Source organism: Plecotus auritus, assembly GCF_963455305.1.
Source record: "Plecotus auritus genome assembly, chromosome: 10".
Taxonomy (NCBI): Eukaryota; Metazoa; Chordata; class Mammalia; order Chiroptera; family Vespertilionidae; genus Plecotus; species Plecotus auritus.
The window spans coordinates 55593262-55615162 of NC_137785.1; the positions used below are offsets into that span (position 1 = coordinate 55593262).

Below are 21901 nucleotides of genomic sequence, written 5' to 3' on the forward strand. Positions count from 1 at the left end.
AAATATATTAAAAAAAAAAAAAGAGTAGGTCTCAATAGTGGGATTAAAATAGTCAGTAAACCATGTTGTAAACAGATGCGCTGTCATCCAAGCTTTGTTGTTTCATTTATAGAGCACAGGCAGGGTAGATGTAGCACAATTCTTAAGGGCCCTAGGGTTTTTGCAATGGTAGATGAACACTGGCTTCAACTTAAAAAGTCATCACTTGCATTAGCTCCTAATGAGAGAGTCAGCCTGTCCCTTGAAGGTTTGAAGTCAGGCATTGACCTCTCGAGTGATGGAAGTCATAGTTGGCATTTTATTCTGATACACGGCTCTTTATTCTACATTGAAAATTGTTGTTTAGGGTAGCCACCTTCATTAATTATCTCAGCCAGATCTTCTGGATAACATGCTGCAGCTTCTAGTAAGCACTTGTTGCTTCACCTTTTATGTTATGGAGATGGCTTCTTTCTTTCAATCTCTTGAGCCATCATCTGCTAGCTTCAAACTTTGCTTCTGGTGTTCCTCACCTCTCTCAGCCTTTATAGAACCGAAGAGAGTGAGGACAAGAGATTAGACTTTGGTTTAAGGGAATATTGTGTCCGGTTTAATCTTCTATGCAGACCTCTAAAACTTTCTCCATATCAGCCATAATGCCGTTTCACTTTCTTCTCATTTGTGTGTTCACTGGAGTAGCACTTTTAATTTCCTTCAAGAACTTTTCTTTTGCATTCACAAATTGGCTAACTGTTTGGTATAAGAGGCCTAGCTTTTGGCTTATCTTGGCTTTCGGCATGCCTTCTTCAATAAGCTTAATCATTACTAGCTTTTAAATTAAAGTGAGAGACATGTGACCTTTCCTTTGAACACTTAGAAGCTAGTGTAGGATAATTAATTGTCCCAATTCCAATACTATTGTGTTTCAGGGGCTAGGGAGGCCCAAAGAGGGGAAGAAAAACAGGAAAACAGCTGGTCTGGTCGATGGAGCAGTTGTAACACACCCATCATTGATCAGTTAAGTTTGCCGTCTGATGTGGGTGCAGTTCACAAACAATTACAACAGTAACATCAAAGATCGCTGACCACACATCACCCTAATAAATATAATAATAATGGAAAAGTTAGAAATATTGCAAGTATCACTAAAATATGACACAGAGGCACAAAGTGAGCCAGTGGTATTGTAGAAATGGCACTGATAGACTTGCTCCGTGCAGGGTCGCCACAAACCTTCAATTTGCATAAAATGCGTTATCTGCGAAGTGCAATAAAGCAAAGCACAATGAAGCGAGGTATTCCTGTAATGCACTTTGACGTCTCCAACTTGAAATCCATGTTTTGAGAGCCTGATATACCTAATAGTATTCGGAAGAAAAAAATTTAATCCCAAAGCTAGGGCTGTTCGCAGAGAAGAATGCTTGTGGAAAGCGGATGTTAACATTCATCTCACATCTCACCAGTGTCCGACTGCAAAGCACTTCCATTCTTCTCTGGGAAGCTTGCGTTGTATACATGTCACATACTCACGGCATGTCCATTCTTCCTTTGGCTGCTGTCCACAAAGCTATTCATAGCTGTTAACCTTGCCTCGAGGCTGTGAGCATTTATTTTGGGTAAGAAAAGGTAGAAGGAGAAAAAGACTTTCTGGGAACCCATTGTTTTCTATAAAACCATGGAGCCTTTCCAAGAGCCCCTCTCTTGACGACAATCAGAATTACCCTGGAGGTCTAACTGTGGTTAGGAATTTATGTCTTTAGGCTGGAATCCACTGTTCTCACTAATTTGCTTTCAGGTACAGGTGCTGTGGTGCCCTTTTAGCAATGTCATGGCTCTTTGACCATATCCATAGGCTCCTGGGCAGTAAGATGTTTTGAAAGCCAATAAATACTGAAATATAAGAATAGATTTCAAAATCACTTCTGCGCTAAAAGCTCGAGACAAACTTCCCTTTGCTCCTGTGAGCCCCTTAGCTCATATAGGACATTTGCATCCAACAGGGTCTCAAGTAGCTCTTGTTTCTTCTGCTATGACATTGTCTTTATGATGTCATGAGTGGTTACCATGGTGGCCATGGTTGTGATACGGGAGATGTGTGAATTCAGGTGTGGAGAAGCTCAGCAGTGACAGATGGGTCTTTGAGAAAAAGATGAATTTCCTTTCATTCCAACTTCCTTAGTAACAAAAGGATGAAGCTTTAAAAAAAAGGAGGTTGGGGCGGGGGAGAATGTGCATGTGATAGCTGAGAATTAGTCTTTGAACTTCATGCTTCTTATGCTTTGCACAACATATTGGAAAATCTTCCATTTCATTGTTTTTTTTAATTATATTTTGATCACATATCTTGTAGTATGGTGATAAAAATAACTTTATGTTCTTTCTTGGAGAAAAAAAGATGGCTTCTGATAGCAGAAGTCCAAGTTGAACAGGGAATTCTTTTGAATGATACACCGGGAAGCTTAAAGGTGATATGTTTTCGTCCATTTGGGGGAAAGAAAACAAAGGTTACTGCAATCCGCAAAACACTACAAAAATAAGATAGAGCCACGTTCACAGTGTAGCCAGACTGGCTTGCTGCTGGCATTTGACAAGCTCGGAAAATGAGACTGCAAAACCCACGGGGAATTCTTCCCCTTGATGTTAATGAAGTACCCACCATACATTTATTTCTTGGGTTAACCCCCACCACCCCTTAACTATTCTTGGCATAATAGATTTCATTACTGCTTGTTTGGAAGCTCCGTCTTTTCTTGGAAAGGTCCCAGGGCCAGCAGACTCTCATCGTCAGTGGGGTGGCTGGTGACAGAGGACCCGGCCGAGGCGAGTGCAGGGAGGCCGTACACCCTGGGATTCTGAATAAGGGACCTGGGTCCCAGTCCCAACGTTGCCACTGTGGATTTTCTCTTTGATCTTTGCCAAGGCCCTTAATTGTTCTCTTTTCTCATCCTATTAATCAAATGATCTTATTGCAAAAATAAATATATCGGGTATAAAATATACTTTTTAGGTCGGTTACAAATGCAAGGGATTATCTTAATATTTGGGGATTCATGTCAGCAGAAAACTATGAAGTTGTTTTCTTGTCCAATGGTGTATCCTGCATGGACCTTCAGGGTGCACATGGGTACTTTGGTGAGCCCTAATGCTGGGTGCTTTGGGGAAAAGAGGGTGTCATAGTCAGGATTCTCCAGAGAAACAGAATGGATGGGATCTATCTAATCTGTCTGTCTGACCGTCCATCCGTCCATCTAGCTGTCTAATCTTTCCCATGATATGCTGCCTTTAGGCTGGAGGTCCAGGAAAGCCAGTGGTGTGGCCCCAGTCTGAGTCAGAAGGCCTGAGAACCAGGGGAGCTAATGATGTAAATCCCAGCAGATGAAATGAGCTCAAGTAGTGAGGCAGGACAAAAGGAGCAGATTCCTTCTTCCTCCATCTTTTGTTCTGTTCAGGTGCTCAGAGGATTGGACGATGCCTACCTGAATCTGGCGGGCAATCTTACTTGACCACGGATTCAAATGCCAATCTCATCCGAAAACATCACTCACATCCCCAGACTAACGCCCATCTAACGCCCATCACTCACGCTCATCTAATCATGCACTGTATGAGAAACAGTGTTTAATCTGGGCACCTCGAGGCCCATTCAGGTTGACACATAAAATTAACCATCACAGAGGGTATGTCTGTCCCTAGACAATGCTGAGCTCTTACGGGATCAGTACATGTCCTCAGCCTGGTGTTTGGGACCTTCTCTAATAACTCTCCAACCCAACGTTGCAATCTCATTTTCTTACTCCTCAGGGGTCAAACCTGTGTTGTCCCCGACATGCCTCTGGCCTTCCTTGCAGCTGTTTCTTCTTTCCTTACCCGGTCATCCCTACCTATGCTCCAGCTTGCACATTCTATATTGTTCTTTCCCTATGAACAAGTCCCATTGCATGTACAGGGTGTGCGCTGCACAGGGACATCTGGCCAGGGCAGGGGGACATGGTCTTAAATCCAATCATGTGACCCACAGAGGGGCCGTGTCTGCTCGGAGGAAGGGTATCTTTTCCTAACTGAGAAAAGGCACCGGGCAGGGGAGTGTGGCTCTGCCTGCATTGATCAAGTTAACTTTTTATCCATCTTTGTCCTACTTGAGATTACAACCCCCTTGAGGGCTCAGGCTTTTATTTCCTTATGGGTCTCTCACGTGGAATAATGCACAACTTTGTTTTGAATTTTATCAGAGCTCTGGTTCTGAGTACAAGATTGTGCTAGAAGCTCTCTAAAAACCCCATATTTACTCATTTCTTTACCTGTCTGCACATTGCAAAGTCTTTTTAAAAAAATACATTTTATTGATTTTCCACAGAGAGGAAGGAAGAGGGATAGAGAGCCAGAAACATCGATGAGAGAGAAACATCGACCAGCTGCCTCCTGCACACCTCCTACTGGGGATGTGCCCGCAACCAGGGTACATGCCCTTGACTGGAATCGAACCTGGGACCCTTCAGTCCGCAGGCCGACACTCTATCCACTGAGCCAAACTGGTCAGGGCTACCTTGCAAAGTCTTTCACGAAAGAGAAATACATTCCCAATAAATATCCAGTTGCTCGCTTATCCATAGTATCCATGGGAAAACTGCATACCATTCTCTTTTTAAAAAATTTCTGTACCTATCTTGGTTTCTGGGTAGTAGGGTTAAGGAGTGGGACCATTTCCTTGAGGCCGGATTTTAGATGAGGCTCTTGGATCTGGGCCTGCATTCTCTCCTGCTTTCAGAACCACAGTGCACTGGGCTTTGTGATGGGCCTGATCTGACTGCTCACTCAAGAGCCAGGCTCTGCTTGGCGTGTTGAGGATGTCAGGAGGAGAGCCACCCACGTGGGGGGAAACATGTAAGGGAGTGACAGACCATCAAATGGTACAAGAGGCCCTATGGCAGCAGGAGCAGATCCAGGACCTGCGCTCCCTGCATGGGGCACCTGGGGAGAGAAGGTGACTGAGTGGTGGTGTGAAGCACTCAGACGGTACTGGCAGACGTGACCATGAATGCTGTGTGCAGAGGGCTCTCTAAATGTACGTCTTCACCCCAGACCCATCTATCACTGATCTTTCCTCTTGGGGGTCTGAGAGGCTCCCTCAACCCATATATCCCACACTGATCTCAGGATCTTTTCACCCGGATCTGGTCATCTTTCGGTGTTCTGTCTTTCCAGAGGGCACCGCCCATCCATCTGGTTGGTAAGCTCTGGTTTGGGAAATTCATTTGCTAGGATCACTCTCCACTCCCAACTCCCCAGTCCAAGTGAGATGGATATCGTTTCCTCCTCACTGAGCTCCCACATCCACTCTGGGTCCCCAACCCCTTTACCTCACAGCAGCCGGAGCAAGCACCTTAAAGCGCAAATCTGATCGTGTCTCATGCTCCCCAAACTACCCTCCTCCTCTGCTTAAAACCTTTTCATATTTTTTAATTTCTCTTAGGATAAAGAACCACATCCTCAGCAGAGCCTCTAAGACCCCTCATAATCTGACCCCGGGCGACCTCCCTAGTTCCATCGCAGACCAGCACCCCCACCTCTGTCCAGGCTTTCTGCTCCTCACAGGCCCAGGCCCAGGCAGCCCCCTCTGCCTGGAATCCTCTCTTCTGTGGCTGCTGCCACTCCCGCCTCATTTGCCTAATTCATGCTTCTCACTTTTCACCCATCAGCTCAACTATCCCTTCTTCAGGGAAAACTTCTCTGATTCCCCAGACTACTGCAGCACTTCCTCCTTGGCTAATCGCAGAACACATTTCCTTATCAAATACCACAGCTTGTAAGCGTACATTTAGTTTTGTGGCCATTTGATTGATGTCTGTTTTCCCTGAAAGGATCTAAGCTCCGGGATGCTTGGCTGGGTTTGCTCTCTGCTACATTTCCGGGGCCCAGCACACTGCCCGATGCACCTCACATGCCCATCTAATCATGCACTGTATGAATGAATGCGTGACTCAGGAATGGAGAGAGCCACCCGGTGGGACAGCAGTGTAGGCTACACGGGAGGAAGTAGCCAGAGGTGAGGTTGCAAACAAACTTGTACCTGAGATGTTGTCATCTGTGCACGGGGCGGGGTGGGGGGGGTGGTGAGAGGGGGCGCTGTGCAGTCTGTGACGCAAGTATGTGCCAGGCAAGAGCTGTGTTTTAGAGCAATAGCTCTAAGAGGCGTCGTGTGGAGGTCAAAGGGTCTTGGAACCAGGGCGTCACATTAGGAGGCATCTGGTGAAGATGGCAGTGAAAGGAGAAATAGAAGGGTGGGGACCAGTGCCTTTAGTATTTCCCATTTTCATCACCCCTCCCCCCGCCACCATAGGAAAGGCCGTAGTAGGTCAAGGGGCAATATATGACTTAACATTTCTAACTTGCCTGGCCTGACAGGGAGAGTGAGAGGGCTTTGGAACCAGTGAGGTAGTGGGCAGTGTGGCAGCGCCATGAAAAAGGGTTTTTTCCTCCTTTCCCAGGCAAACGGGCCCATGGAAGGCTGAGAGGGAAGGGCACTCTTAGGACCTGCTGCCCCTGAGCTGGTGGCGAGTTTGTGTGTGAGGGGGTGTGAAATCCGGGGAAACTCCTTTTGGACTGCGTCTGATCCCTGTCTTTCTGTCCTGACCTGAGAAGTCTGTCCTGACATCCTCCTGCCTTATCTGACACTCTGGGAGTGTCTTATAATGAAGGGTATTTTGAGAAGGGAATAGTGAGGGGGTGCAGAATGGTCTTGGGACCAGGTAGACACATAATAAAGGGTGTTTGCCTCATCCTGGGCTTGGGACCACAACTCTTACTTAGCTTATACTTCCCTGTGGTTTCTGTCGTCTGAACCCCAGTGACAGCATTGGGGTGATGAAATGAATTGCTCCACTGTCCCGCCGTGGCTGAATTGGATAGAACGCAAAACTTGATGCCATTAAATTTTAGGTTTTCGCAAATGTCTTTCAGGGACCTAGCATCCCTTTCTAGAATATAACCAATATAATCGTACCGTAGTGTCCATCACTCATGAATCTTATGCCATTGGATGTTTTTAACTATAAGCAGGGTCGAATCTGGCTGTGCCAGTTGTGCATTGCCCAGTCTGGCCGGCGCCACTGAGGTAGGCTTCCTCGGGAATGGCGCCCCCTAGAGGTGTGTGCAAGGTGGAAACCCTCGCCTTATTTTGCTGGCTCAGAATGCTGACATGCCTTACTCCGTGTCATGTGACAAGTGAATGTGACTGTCGCGAGGGCCCAGCTTCTGAATCTAAATCCAGTCTTAATTTTGTTGTACCTCAAGGCCTCCTGGCTGAGCAGTGCTTGAGTAAACAAGTGAATGGAAAGGTGAATCCTCCAGTGAGGAGCCAAATGGGGGCACAGGGTCATGACTTGTCTTAAGGTCCCTGAGTGCCACTAGCAGAACCCGCTGCCCTGATCTGTGGTTCACCTGCCTGGGCTTCCTCCATTATCAGTGTGGACTTTGCCCACATCTTGGGCCCCAGATGATAGGCTGTGGGAGTTTTCCGACCTTCCTTCCTGAACCCCTTGCATCTTTCTGGTACACCTCCCCTGCTTGTCTAACTCCCTCTGGGCCTTGCTGCCAGCTGCTCTAGGTCACCCTCTCCCAAAAGGTGTTCATTAATAAAAGGGAAGATTGTAACTCCGTAGGGCGGTGTGAAAGATGAAATAGCCTTTAAAACACAAAGGAATGACTTTGTAAGGGTGGAATTCCTGGCTGGCTGGGAGAGTCATGAATCTGTGGGTCTTGTACATGGGGGAGCAGGAAGCAACCATAGCGATTACCTAATGCAGCTGAGGAAACTGAGGCCTCGAGTTAGTGGATTGGCTAGGGCCAGAACCCAGAGGTTTTCCCATTATACCATGTTTCCAAGAGCCCTTCCAAATTGAACTCTTTCCTGACACCTTACATGACTGAGGGCAGCCCTGCCTTTGGACCATCTATGCCCCATCAGTGTGTGGGGGAGCAGGAGGGCAGTGCCAAGGGAACAGCTCAGCCAGCAGTGTGACCCCAGGACCCGTGCTTTTAAATGCCATTATGAAATGCCGTCCATCTAGAGCTCCGTGCCTAGTCCCATCAGACTAATGCAGCCGTGGTGGCAGCGGGCAGGGTGGTGGCTGACTCCCTTGCAATCTCCTGGAGCCCGGGAGAGGGATTACGCTCACTCAGGCAGCCTTATCGCCGTCATAAAAATGGGAGTTATGTTTATCGACTCATCTGGACTGCCCATTTAGACGATTACCCCATTTCCAATCCCATTTCTAGAGAAAAGAGGATTGCCGGACACTTTCTCCCACCCCCATCCCTGGCAGGGCCCTGGATGCTGGTGGTTTCATGGGGGGATGTGTTAGAGGTAGGCACGCAGCAAGCCAGAGCTTTGCCCTCTCTGTCTCCCAGAGCTGGCAAGCCCCAGCGGATGGCTGTTCCCTGAGAAACAGCCCGGCAGGGGCCTGAAGCAGCTGGCTGGCGTCAAATCTTCCTGTAGGAGACTGTGCTGGCCGAGTACACGCCACCCTTGTGTTGCCCCTCTGCCTTCCCTTACATGCTACTTCAAAAAAAAAAAAAACAAAACACACACACACACAAAAAAAAACACAAAAGCAACCCTTGGGCTGTGCTCATGTCTATGCAGTTACTCAACCTTATCTGTGGGAACCCAGGTATAAAACAGCAGCATGTATTTGGAGCAAGGTGAGGAGGTGGTAAGACAGAAAGATCCCCGAGCAGCAGGAAAACACATTACAGAGTTTCTCTTGTCACACAGAAGAGCCTTTGGGCCCTGGCTCAGAGGCCACTGACTCTTACTTAACACAGAGCTCTACTGAGCTTGCTAAGCTGCTGTCTGACACCCAAGCAGAAGGGAAGTGGGAATTCAAGATGCGGGGGGACCGCCACAAGCCTGAGCCAATAGTTAGGAGCTAGACCAAAGAAAGGGGTGACATCTGTGGGGACAACTGTGCACGGTAATGGTGCTCAAAGGGGGATGCTAGGCGAATGACTCTGAAGGGCCCTTCCAACTTCCCAGTTCATGGCTCTGAGAGGCAGAGAGGCAGGGAGGGGGGACATCAGTGGGGAGTTTGTACCCAGCAGGCCTTGCGATTGGGGAAGCCCTGAGTTTTGGTGCTCAGAAATACTCACCTGCTTTTGCTGGAGTCCTCCACACGCCACATCTGCTCTTGATCCTCCTTTATTCTTTGCCAGCAGGAGTAAATTCTTGCTGATGTTTCTAGAAAGAGTTCTGTGAGGCATCTGAGTGTAATGGGTAGACATGGGCTTGGGGTGAGACAGGCCTGTGTTCAGACCCTGACTCCCCACTGAGAGCCTGCTGGGCACTCTGGCAACGTCACCGAGCCTCCATGTCCTCACCTGTCTATCTCCTGTATAAGCTGTGTAGCATGTCCCTTCCCACCTGTGATCCTTCAGTAGCTCCTCACTGTTCTTCTCACTCCTCCCAGGGTGACCTTCATTCCTAGGCAAGGGTTTCCAGGACATCTGGTCAAATTGAAATCTCAAACGACAAATAATTTTTCCCACCATGCTCCAAAGATTGCATGGCATGTACTTATACTAAATAAAATATTGAGTATCTGAAATTCCTGTTTAACATAGGAGATAAGAGGGCTGTTTAAATGTTTTTATTGATTTTAGAGAGAGAGGAAGGGAGAGGAATAGAGACATAGAAGCATTGATGAGAAAGACACATCAATTGGCTGCCTCCTGCATGCCCCTTACTAGGGATTGAGCCTGCAACCCAGGCATATGCCCTGACTAGGAATCAAACCGGGACCTATTGGTTCATGGGTCGATGCTCAACCACAGAGCCACATTTTAGATGCATTGAAAAATGATGAAGTTAGTACAGAGTTACATAAACATTAATGTCTTATGTCAGTATGATACATTGGTCACCATTAATGAACTAATGTTGGTATATTATCATTAACTAAAGTTCAACTTTATTAGATTTCCTTCGTTTTTACCGAATGGCCTCCTCTGTTCCGGGAGCCCATCCAGGGCAGCACATCACAGTTAGTTGTTATGCTCCCTCAGGTTCCTCCTGTCAGTCATTCCTTGCTTTTTTTTTTAATTTAAATTCTTTATTGTTTAAAGTATTACATATGTCTCCTTTTTCCCCCCATTGACCTCTCCCCAGCCGCTCCCATCCCCCAGCGCATGCCCGCATCCCCCTACTGTCTGCGTCCATTGGTTATACTCATATGCATGCATATAAGTCCTTTGGTTAATCTCTTACTCCCCTCCCCACCCCCCACCACCTTCCCTCTTAGGTTGGACGATCTGTTTGATGCTTCTATGTCTCTGGTTCTATTTTTGTTCATCAGTTTATGATGTTCATTATATTCCACAAATGAGTGAGATCATGTGATATTTATCTCCTCTGACTGGCTTATTTCGCTTAGCATAATGCTCTCCAGGTCCATCCATGTTGTTGCAAATGGTGAGAGTTCCTTCTTTTTTACAGCAGCATAGTATACCATTGTGTAGATGTACCACAGGTTTTTAATCCACTCATCTGCTGATGGGCACTTAGGCTGTTTCCAAATCTTAGCTATTATAAATTGTGCTTCTATGAACATAGGGGTGCATATATCCTTTCTGATTGGTGTTTCTGATTTCTTGGGATATATTCCTAGAAATGGGACTACTGGGTCAAATGGGAGATCCATTAAGAAAAAAAATTTTTTGAGGAAACTCCATACTGTTCTCCAGTGGCTGCACCAGTCTGCATTCCCACCAGCAGTGCATGAGGGTTCCAGTCATTCCTTGTTTTTGATGATGTTGGCAGTTTTGAGGGTTACTGGCCAGGCATTTTGTAGAATGTCCCTCACTTTTTTCCCCCTCATGATTAGACTGGGGAAATGTGTTTTTTTGGGAGGAAAACCACAGAGTTCAAGTGCCATGCTCATTCTATCATCGGAAGCATATGCATTAACCACATGACTTATCACTGTGGATGTTGACCTTGATCACCTGTCCAAGATCATGTTCATCAGGTTTAGCATCCTGTGCTTTTATTTGCTAAATTCCAGGCATATGAATCCTCCATGACCAGACCCCTGGCTTCCTGTTACAGATGTTTTTCTGCTCCAAACTTAGGAACTGCTGGCTATTCCCCTAATGAACAACTCTCAGTCTCTCTCACTGTCAGGCTTGCTTTTCCTCCATCTGGAGTGTTTCACTCATTCATACAGAAGGCCAGGTTAGGTACCGGTGATCTGCCCTGGACCCACTCTCGGGTGGTACTGGTTACTCTGTGGTTATGATGTTTACTTATGTCTCCCTGATCCCAGTGCATACGTAGCATCTGGTACAGTGCCTGTTGGAACTCAAAACATAATCCTATGTAATGAAAGCCTAATATGCTAAGTGTCCGGTCATTCAGAACGTAATATGCTAATGATATGCTAAGGCCACTCAACCATTCGCTATGACGTGCACTGACCACCAGGGGCCAGATGATCCGATCAGTAGGTTAGCTTGCTGCTGGGGTCCAGCCTATCGGGACTGAGCAAGATGGGCCAGACATGCTCTGGAGCCCTCCCACAGTCCCTCCCCAGCTGGCCAACCTCCTGCATCCCTCCTCGGCCCGGATTGTGCACTGGTGGGGTCCCTCAGCCTGGCCTGTGCCCTCTCACAATCCAGGACCCCTAGGGGAATGTTAGAGAGCTGGTTTCAGCTCGATCCCACAGGCCAGGCCGAGGGACCCCACTTGTGCATGAATTCATGCACCGGGCCTCTAGTTGTTGAATAAGGGAACAATTATTCCAGACAATGCAGATAAACCTCTAGCATAGCGCCTGCCTTGTAAACAGCAGATGCTCAATAAGGGCCTGTTTCTGTCTCTTTCAATATAGGAAATAATCCTCCCTAGATCTGAGCAACTATATTAAGTTTGTGCTTGCCCGACAGCCCCATCACAGGCCCCTACAGGAGATGAGATTCTGGAGCAATGGTCTCCTAGGATTCATCGAGAGCCACAGTTACCTGCATCAAAGCGTCAAGGAGGCCACTTAATGACAGAGATGTTGGGCTAAGTAGGCTACTCTCGGTCAATCTGCAAATTAAAAAGGCATCCTTCTCCCAATGGACAAACTTGAAATTATGAACCCATTGGCCCAAATTTCCATAATCAGGCCCTCAGACCTTTTTGTTATCTAGTGAAAGGGACCTACCTCATTCTCTTTTTGTGGCCCACACTCAGCACATGCATGAGTGATATTTATACCTGGTGGTGCTTGATGACTAGTATACCTGCATGTTTGTATGTATATTAATTTTTTCTTTTCACTCATTCAGTGTATTTGTGACTCTACTCTGAGACCCAAAGGAGGGGAGACACCTCATGTAGTGGTTTCAGGAATCTCTGATCGATCCTAAGACTAATTATATTATCTACTTGGTGCTAGATGCTTCACCTTCTTCACCTCCCATTCTCTCAATAACCCTGCAGGTTGAGAATGATTATTCCCTATCACTAATGAGAAAACTACGTTTTGGAGTGCTTTAAAACTTGCCCAAATGTGTGGTGGATCTAGGCTCTGAACTACGGCTGCGGACTTCAGACTCCGAGCTGCATCCACTGGAACTGGCTGCCTCCCCATGGTTCAGAACGTTTTGTAAGACAGGGTCTGCATCCCCGACGGCTTGTGATCATCAGAATGTCCCTCTGACCCCAGGCCACTTCACTAGAGCAGGTCCCCATGAATCTATGCCTGTATACCTGCAAGAGCCTCCTTCATGAATTCCTGGCCTTGGGTTCCCCGCCCACAGACAGATCACTGCTGTGCTGCCATTGCCGTACTCAGGACTCACAAGATTGCCCATTTTTAGCCCTACATGTTCTTTGCCTTGCTCCCAAGATCTATACTGTGTTCCTACTTTATATCTAACTTCATCTGAATTAGCCGCAGTCTTTTGCCTGCCCCCTATGCCGGCCATCCACATTTCCACTTCACGTGCTGAATCTGTCCTTGGAGACCTAGAGTCTTCTCTCTATGCCCTGGAAAGGTTGGGCTTTTTCCTTTGGAAGCGGAATGTCATAGGTATAAGGTTTGATCAGTCTTCCTTTCCCTGGGAGCTCCTAGGCCACAGGCTCAACCATGGTGTCTAGGAACCATCATAAAAGAGCCACACAAGGCCACATTAATGAGGAATCCAGTCACTGCCAAGTGGCTGACTCTCCAGGAGTGAGTGGTGATTGTGCAGCCTCTGAATTTATTCTCTCTGAGGTCACAAATGGCCCAGCAGTTGAGCCGAAAGGTTAGTCAAGGAGGCCTCAAAGAGTTAGCTGTGCCAGTATGCTCACAGGAGGAGTAAAACATATTGGAGTGAGAACAATAAGGGCAAAGGAGGCCCAGGAGGTGGCAGATGACTGCCAAACCCAGGAGGACTTCAGAGCTGAAAAGTCAAAGAAAACAGGATGGAACAGGCAGCACCATCACGATTTGTCTCATGTGCAGGAAAATGGGGACAATCGCTCAGGTTTAAGAGGGGAAGAGAAAGAGAAAGAAAGGAAGGATGATATATTTATTGAACTCTTAGTATATTGCAGGCACTGCTTCATGCACCTTCCATCTTATTACCTTAGTTAATGCTCACAGCCCTGAGTGATCTGGACTCTCAGTGTTCCCATTTTGCTAATCAGGAAATCGAGGCCAGGGGAGGGTAAGTGAGCCAGTTACCCAGCCAGTAAAAGGTAGAGCCAGGATTGAACCACACAACCTGTCTCTGCAGTCTGCTTTCTTAGTCATTAACACCACAGCACCTCCGGTCCAGGGGGAGAGACAGGCAGTAAACCAAGGATTCTGCAAATATTTATTTAATTACCATGGTGATGAGTGATGGAAAGGAGAAGCACTAGAAGCTTTGTCTGAGACAGCTGGGAGACTCAGTCGGGGAAAGGAAGGGGTATGTTTCCCTAAAGATGTGTCCTCTACGCTGAGCCTTTGTGGGGGTCTGCTCATGACAGAGGCAAGAGGGGGGGCATGCTGGTGGAGGAGGGACAAATGCCCATCTTGTACCCAGAGATATTAGACTGCTGCCATCTCTTCTGTACCCCACAAATAGCCAGCCACCTGTTTTCCTCAATGCACAGTGTAATCTGGTCCCCTTTAACTTGATTCTTTCCCGTAATATTGACCGTCAGGAGGTTGCTCTGATTGCTTCCCTGTGCCCTTGACCAAGGATTGGCAAACTTTTTCTGTAAATGGCCAGATAATAAATATCTTGGACTGTGGGCCCATCAGTCTGTCGTAACTACTCAGGTCTGCCGTAGAGATGCAAAAGCAGCCACAGGTGGTATGTCAATGAATGTGGCTGTGTTCCAATAAAACTTTATTATGGATCCTGAAATGTGAACTTTATATAATTTTCACATCTCACGAGATACTATTCTCCTTTTTTATTTTCAACCATGTAAAAATGTAAAAACCATTCTCAGCTCATGGGCTGGCCATATAAAAACAGGTAGGGGGTGGGGGCTGGATTTGGTCAGTGGCTGTAGTTTGATGATGCTGCCCAGGAGCATATTTCCAGCTACCCTACCCATGCCCTACCCCACTGACGTCTCCAAAAGTCAAGCTCATTGCTCCAGTCAAATCAACTCCTCCTCTGGATGTTCTGATTTCTCTTAATGATCTGGGGTGTCTGTTCCTTAGGGGATGTAGTGGCAGGAAAAAAAGGGACAAGAACCACTGTTCTAGCCACGTTTCGGTCATTGTCACTTCTCAGACCTGCTGAGCACACTCCTGCCTTTGCTCAGCTTCCGCCCCACCTCTCTCCTCCTTTTCACCGCCAAACTTCTCCTAAGATTGTGTCGACGCCCTGTCACCGTTTCATCACCTCCCACTCCTCACTCCTCACCCCCTCCAATCTGGCTTCCACCACGTCGCTCCACAAAAACAGCTCCCACAAAGGTCACCGATGACCTCAGTGTTGCTAAATCCAAAGGACATTTTTCAGTTCTCATCTTACTTGCAATCGACACCGTTGACCACTCTCTCATTCTTAAACGACTCCCTCTGACTTTGGCCGCCCTTTCTCTTTCTCCTTCGTGCACCTGCCCTCCGCTGCCTGGCCCTGACCTCTCAGGATTCCTAGAGGCTGGATCCAGGGCCTGTTCCTCTCCCTCGAGCTACTCTCTTTGGGTGGTCATGCATCAGTAGCTCCCATCCTGACTTCTCTCCTGAGCAGCGTTCCACCTCTCCAACTTTGTACCTGACATCTCATCTCTCAGGTGTCTTAAACCGCCTCAGACTTGACGTGTCCAAAACCAAGGTCATGCATTCGTCCCACTAGCTACTCAAGTAGCAAGCATTTTCAGAGCGCTTGCTATCAGTCAGACATTGATAGTTGCCAAGGCCACAATTTTTCGTAAGAGACAGAATCCTTCCCTTGGGGGACTTATAGTTGACTGCAGAGATATACATTGACCACACCTTCAAACCTCTTAATCCCCACAGCTCATCTCTCTCTGCCACAATGGCCCTTGCCCATTGTCCTTATCTGGGTGATTGGCCCTGCAATCTGTCCAGTCCTGAAAGCCAAGTGTATCCGTGCCACCTCCCGTTTCCTTACCAAAGCCCCATAATCTAGCTTGCAGTCTAAATAGCCCTTGACAATATTTCTCCTCATTCCCACTGCTGCTCTCCTGGCCCTGGCCTTTTCCATGTCTCTTGCTGGACCACTGGTTCATCCACTCTGGTGTACAGTCCAGCCAGATGATGTTTCCAAAATAAAACTCTCATGCCCACCTCCTCTCTCCCTTCCATATAATTGAACCAATTGAAACCTTCCTAAGACTGTCTATTGTTCTTAGAATAAAGGGTGGGAGCTTCTCACGGAGACCCCTCAAGACCCCACTGGGCTCTGTGGCCTCATCTCCACACACTTTCCCCCCTACACCATGCTCCAGACTCCTGGACGGAGTTTCAGCCCCTTGTTCTCCTAGCTCTTCTTTCTCACCTTGAAACATGTCACTCCCTCAGTTGGGAATGCTGCAGGCCCCTCTCTTTGCCTGGATGTCTCCGGCTCCCCCTTCAGTACTTGGTTCCACCATCACTTTCTCAGCAAGGCCTCCCCTAACTTCTCTGCCAGATCTACCATTCCTGTTAGAGCCTCAGGCAGAACCTTGGACCACCCCTCAAGGCCAGTTGCCACACTGCCATTTACATCTGAAGGTTCGATTCTTCTGTTAACAGCTTTCAAGGACAGGGATTCTATCTTTTTTTACTCAAAATTCTGCCATCAGTAGCTATTTGTTAATAGCTATTTGTTAATAGCTATTTGTTAATAGCTATTTGTTCATTGGGTGGATGGATGGATGGATGGATGGATGGATGGATGGGTAGATAGATGAGTGGATGGATGAACGAATGTCATTACCCTGCCTGAAGCATTTTTTCTATCCACCTTTCAAGGTCAGCTCAAATGCCACCTCTTGCAGGAAGCCTTTCCTGATACACTGGGTGGAAATTCACCTCCCTCCTGTGTCCCCGTGCTCAGCATGTAACTGCCGCAACATCATTTGCCCTTTACCTTGTGTTCACAGCTACTGTCCCTGTGGTCTGGGTGTTTCCAGAGATCCAGGACCAGTCTTGCCCATCTCTGTATCTCTCACTTGGCATGGTGCCTTGGACACGGGAGGCGCTCAGTAAACACTCGCAGAATTGATTTCTTTATGTAGTCCAGGTCATTCTAACCCTGACAGCGATCCCTCCTCGGAACGTGATGTCGTCACTGGCGAGAAGGGCCGAGCAAGGGGAACTCTCAGCCACTCCCTCCCTTGGCCTTTCACGGCCCCTCTTTCCCTGAAAGTTAGTTCCTCGGTCACCCAAGAAGCTTCCTTCACCTAAGCTCACGTCAAGACTCAATGCGAAATCGCCTGGCCCTCACCCACTTCTCCTGTTCTGGGTGGGTGGTGGCGCAGTAGTTTATTACCAAGTTTCTTCACTGCCTTTGGGACCCATTTCATTCTGCCTGCGGATATGTTACATTTAATGTTTTTTTAAAGAGTTGCCTTACCTGTGTTTTTATCTACAGCTGTGTGTACATGGCTTTAACGGCTTCCTAATTGTAGATAGACATCCCTCTCCCTTTATTTTTCTTGCGCAAGTCTGATGACTAAAACAGGAACACGGAGACCCAGTCAGCACTCTTTCTTCCCCATGCTGATGGAAAGGGCTTTTTGTGAAGTTGGAATAGCTCCTACATAGCATACCTGTTCCCAGAGCCATAACTCCATTTAAAACAGCGTGGCGTGCTTTTATTTTAGCATCTTGAGTGTTTTGTGGTCCCAATTAAACTCACTTTTTACTGATCCCGACTTTGTTTCTACTACCCTCAGCACTTTGATATGTCATGCGAGCTCCCATCTGTCTGGCTTTTGGGGAGAGGCGGGTATTCTATGTAGTTGAATATTCTGGTTAGCTGAGTTGCCATAATTGATATATACGGACCCCCGATTTTCACGAAATTAGAAGCACAGTAAAAATTCCTTGGCTGTATTGCTAAGCTGATTATTTAAAACACGAGCGATGCTTTCGGCATGCAGAGAGTAAGTAGCTCAGGGGCTCACCACACGTTTCCTCATTCGATCCTGACAGAAGCCCAGGTGCTGGTGTGGATGAGGAAATCGCTGCCCAGAGACGCTGAGTAACCTGCCTAAGGCCCCAGAGCTCGGGGTGGTGGAATCAGGATGCCTGACTCCAAAGCTCCCAACCGGTAAGACCAAATGGTTAATGTACGTTTTTCTGAGGATCCAAAGGTTCCCTCATCTCCTCCAGGCTGTCATGAGGACATTGCTTCTTATTGTGCCCTAGCCCAGATGGTGCAGGGACTTTCACTGGACTGTCTGCCTGCCTGCTTGCCCTCTGGTTCCCACAGGGGCTTTGAAATTCATGCATTATAAATAGGTTCTATGATACCGGGCCCAAAGGACTATGGGAATGGAGAGGTTGGAGCATTAAGAGGTGGTTTTAAATCTTAGTTGAAATCTCTTTAAAAAAACTCTAAGGAACTCAGGCTACACCTGATATGGGAGACCCAGATCAATGGATCCATCAACAAATCTTTATTAAATGCCACTAGAATGCAAGGCCCCAGGCTCAGTGCGATGGGCAGCTCTCTGCGTAGCTTTGGCTTTTACAGTAAAATGGTGATTTGCAGCTCCTGATGAAAAGGACTATTTATGGCATGCCAGAGCTTATGGGGCTTATGGCTGTTAAGTCTGTTTAAGCCTGCAACTGAGATTGAGGCTTTTTCTTGAGGGAAGAGGAAAACAAAACTGAGCGCCCATCCCTCTGTTTGGAAGTGTGTAAGTTGAGCTCTTGTGTTATGAAACAGTGGGAACCGAACTGAAATGATCTTCCCTGGGAAAAACAATAAACAGGAGGCCACTGGAGGGAGGGTAAGGATGAGATTAAAAAAAAAAAAGAAGAAGAAAACCTAACATTTTCATAGTATGTCTCAAGTACGCCTATTTTTCCTTTAAATGACTCTGAACTTATCTTGCCATTTGGAAATGTTAATGTTGGAAAGGGCAATTAGCATAGGGACATGTGGACTGGTCGAGAGTGTGAGGATGTGGGGCGGGAAGGAGAAGGAAGTAGTGGACTGTCACAGCTCAAAGGGCTGCCTGGAACATCGTGTACGGACCAAGTTTCAGAGATGTCATTGCACACGGAGAGAGAACCGGGGCAGGCCAGAGGGGCGCTTTGCTGGTATGCAGACCTGCTGGCAGAGTGCCATCCTGGGGAGTGGCAGTGAGGCTCAGGACTTGTCTCTGGGACCCTATGTCTCTAAACCCGGGTCTGTGGATAAGCTGTGAAGAGCTGTGCCTCGGTTGACCTCCAGCTTAGCTGAACGATGGCTCTTCAGAGAGGGTCAGAGCTCAGCTTCTGTGCTCTGCAGTTAGGCTGCTTGGGTCTGAATTCTTACCAGCCCCATGAGCAAAGGACTCCATCTTTTGGGCTTCCGTTACTTCATCTGTAAAATGGGGATGTTGGCAATAGCTACTGTGGAGGGATTTCAGAAGGATTAAATGAGATAACACACAAAAACTATGTATTTATTTACTTATTTATTGTCAATCTTCACCTGAGAATATTTTTCCATTGATTTTTAGAGGAAGTGGAAGGAAGGGGGAGTGACAGAGGGAGAGAGAAACATCAATGTGAGAGAGACACTTCTATTGGTTGCACGTGCCCCAACCAGGGCCAGGGATCAAACCTATAACTGAGATATTTGCCCTTGACCAGAATTGAACCCACGACCCTTCAGTCCTTGGGTTGTTGCTCTAGCCATTGAGCCAAACCAGCTAGGGCATGGAAACTATTTAGAACAGTGCTTGGCATGTGCCAGTAGCAGGTACTTAAAGAGATGAATTTTTGTTACCAAGTTCTCCAAGTGTGGCTCTGCGGGACAGCCGTAGTGGGCCCGGGCTAGGCAGGTTTCAGGACTTCAACAACCCGACAGTGGTTGTCAGATACTAGATAGGACTGGCCAAAATGACACCGAGGCTTACTGTGATCTTAGGTAGATGATGATTTTCATTCTCTCTTATCTTTTGGGAAAGTATCACCATGATCTTTGATCATGAAAGACAACTATTGATAACACTGCATTTATACGCAGAGAAATCAAGAAGAAAAACAAAGAGATTTCAACTTCCAACAGAGTGGTCTAAATGTGGGTAATTTCAACTCCTCGTTTCAAACTGCTTTTATCTTCACAAATACAAAGATGGGGGAAAGAAAATGGAATACTACAGGTGGCCTCTGCCGGACAGTGATGACGACCAAGGAGAATACAGGTTGGAATCTGAAAGGCTTTTGTTAGAACACCCCAAGCTCATGTGTCTTGGTGTCTTTAAGTCTTGGATAAATGGCTGCTGTGCGATGCACTGTTGATGTAAATATGCATTTTAATGGTCATCGTAGCACATCTGCATGAAGTCTGCTGGGTCGGTGAGGACTCAGTGCCCATAAAGCCCCTTAGTGCTGAAGGGAGAGGTTTAGGAGACACGTGGGAGGTCTGTGATTGCATGGAGAACGGGGTGTACTTCTCTGAGGACAGATTTCCTATGGGACAAGTTGAGGCTGTATGTTTAATTTATGATATAGAGGCTGACCCCAGCTGATGGGCAGTGAGGAGCTCTGAGGAGGCTCCAGGCTCTGTTTCCACAGTCCTCAGTGCCCAGGTATGGTTGGCTACACACTTGCAGAGGGGTGCCAGGGAGGCAGCCAGCTGTGGGAAGCCAGGAGCTCTTTTTTTCTGACATGAGACATTCTCTGCTGTAGAAGAGAATGGGATTAAATAGAGACAGTGCAATTGAGATGGAGAGATAGAAAGAGGAGGGGGCGAGAGAGAAGAGAGAGGTGTGATGTAAGATGAACATATCTGGAATTCAGATATCAGGAAGCAAGGAAAGAGAGAGGCAAGGAAAGGAGAGGGGAGGGGATAGAAGGAGAAAAGAGAGGCATTTTCTAGGTCTTGTATTTTCTCTCCTGGGGGGTGGGTTTATGGAACTCTGCTCTCATTCTATGAGCCACTCCAATATCCTCCCACCCATGAAAGCCAGTAATTCCCTTCCTGTTAATGTTAAGCCAGTTTTAGTTGACTTGCAATTCAAGGGTCCTGACTAGATGTCAGGGGTTGTTGGGTGTCAGGATTTGCATATGGAGCCCCTCTTCCTCCCTATTGAGGCCTCTGCTGCCCCAGAGCACCCTCAGGTACCCTCCGAGCTTCCCAGCAGCCTCCTGGGCCCTCCTCAGGTGCCCACTCCATAGCTCTGTCTGGCCCATCTCCTCTGATGCCAAACTGCCATTTGTTCATTTATTCAGCAAGAGTTTATTGAACATAATTGTGGTGGAAACACAGCAACCAGCACAGTGGAAATAAATACTTGTCTAAGAATCAAGGTTAACAAGTAATTTATTTCTTAAAATAAACTAAAAGCTATGAGAGGTCAGAGGAAGGAATGGCCATTATGGGGCGGGGGAGGTCTGGAATGGCTCTGTGGGTGTCATAGATGGGCTGAGAGGTGGGATTGGGACAATGGGATTGGAAGAAAACATGGGAGCTTGGTAGAGGGTATGGAAGCGTCAGGAGAAAGAGGACCAAACAACCATAGCGGAACACCAGACCTGCCACGTGCTGAAGGGAGGCTCAGTCGGGCTGGAGCAGCCCATCCTTTCAGATCCCTGATGTCCAGTTAGGCCATGGGAGAGCCCCCTTTCAGCTGGCGTGTTGATGCCTGGAGGAGGGCTTTACCCATTAGTATCTTAATGGTGTAAGAAGTCTTCAATCCTTTACTCAAGAGACTGGCTAAGGGAACAGTTTCAGGCTGGGGAGATGGATGAGCTTGTTGCCTTGGGAACCTAGGAGCTTTGTTGCCAGTGTTCCTTCCACACCAAGGCTGACGCTGCCTCGGTGGTTGTGCTTGGCTTGGTGTGGGTGAGGGTGGAGAGGCACTGGCTGCTGAAAGAGGGCATTGGTAGTGTGCCTGCCTTCCTGGGCAGGAGCCTGTGCTCTGTCCTTCCCCTTCCTCCACCTGGAATTTTCTGTGGGAAGATGGAAACATGCCTTTCCTGCCTTGGTACCACTGCTTGGTGCAATTCAATGGGCTGAGATGTGTCGGCTCCCCTGAAGACAAGGAAGAGAGCTGTATTTTTAACTGGGCTGTTGGGAGGATCAAGTTAAAGTCTATAATTGTTTAGTGTGTGTCCTGGAGCATAGCAAGTGCTCAATAAATGGTAGCTCTCAACATTGACCTTCTCAGCCATAATTCTGAGAGTACAGGGTATATGGATTAGAGAGAGAGAGAGAGAGAGAGAGAGAGAGAGAGAGAGAGAGAGAGAGAGATAGTGTGTGTGTGTGTGTGTTAATCTTAGTGGTT

General features: G+C 47.4%; 1 protein-coding gene across 5 annotated transcripts in view; it reads left to right on the plus strand.

Moving 5' to 3' along the window:
* The window catches only part of CES5A (carboxylesterase 5A), a 168217-nt gene that overhangs the window by 51825 nt on the left and 94491 nt on the right, over window positions 1-21901 (plus strand). For all 5 annotated transcript variants that reach the window (XM_080643733.1, XM_080643732.1, XM_080643735.1 and 2 more), the window contains exon 2: window positions 17610-17727. The gene's annotated coding sequence lies outside the window, so the exon portion shown is untranslated. The remainder of the gene's footprint in view (window positions 1-17609; window positions 17728-21901) is intronic.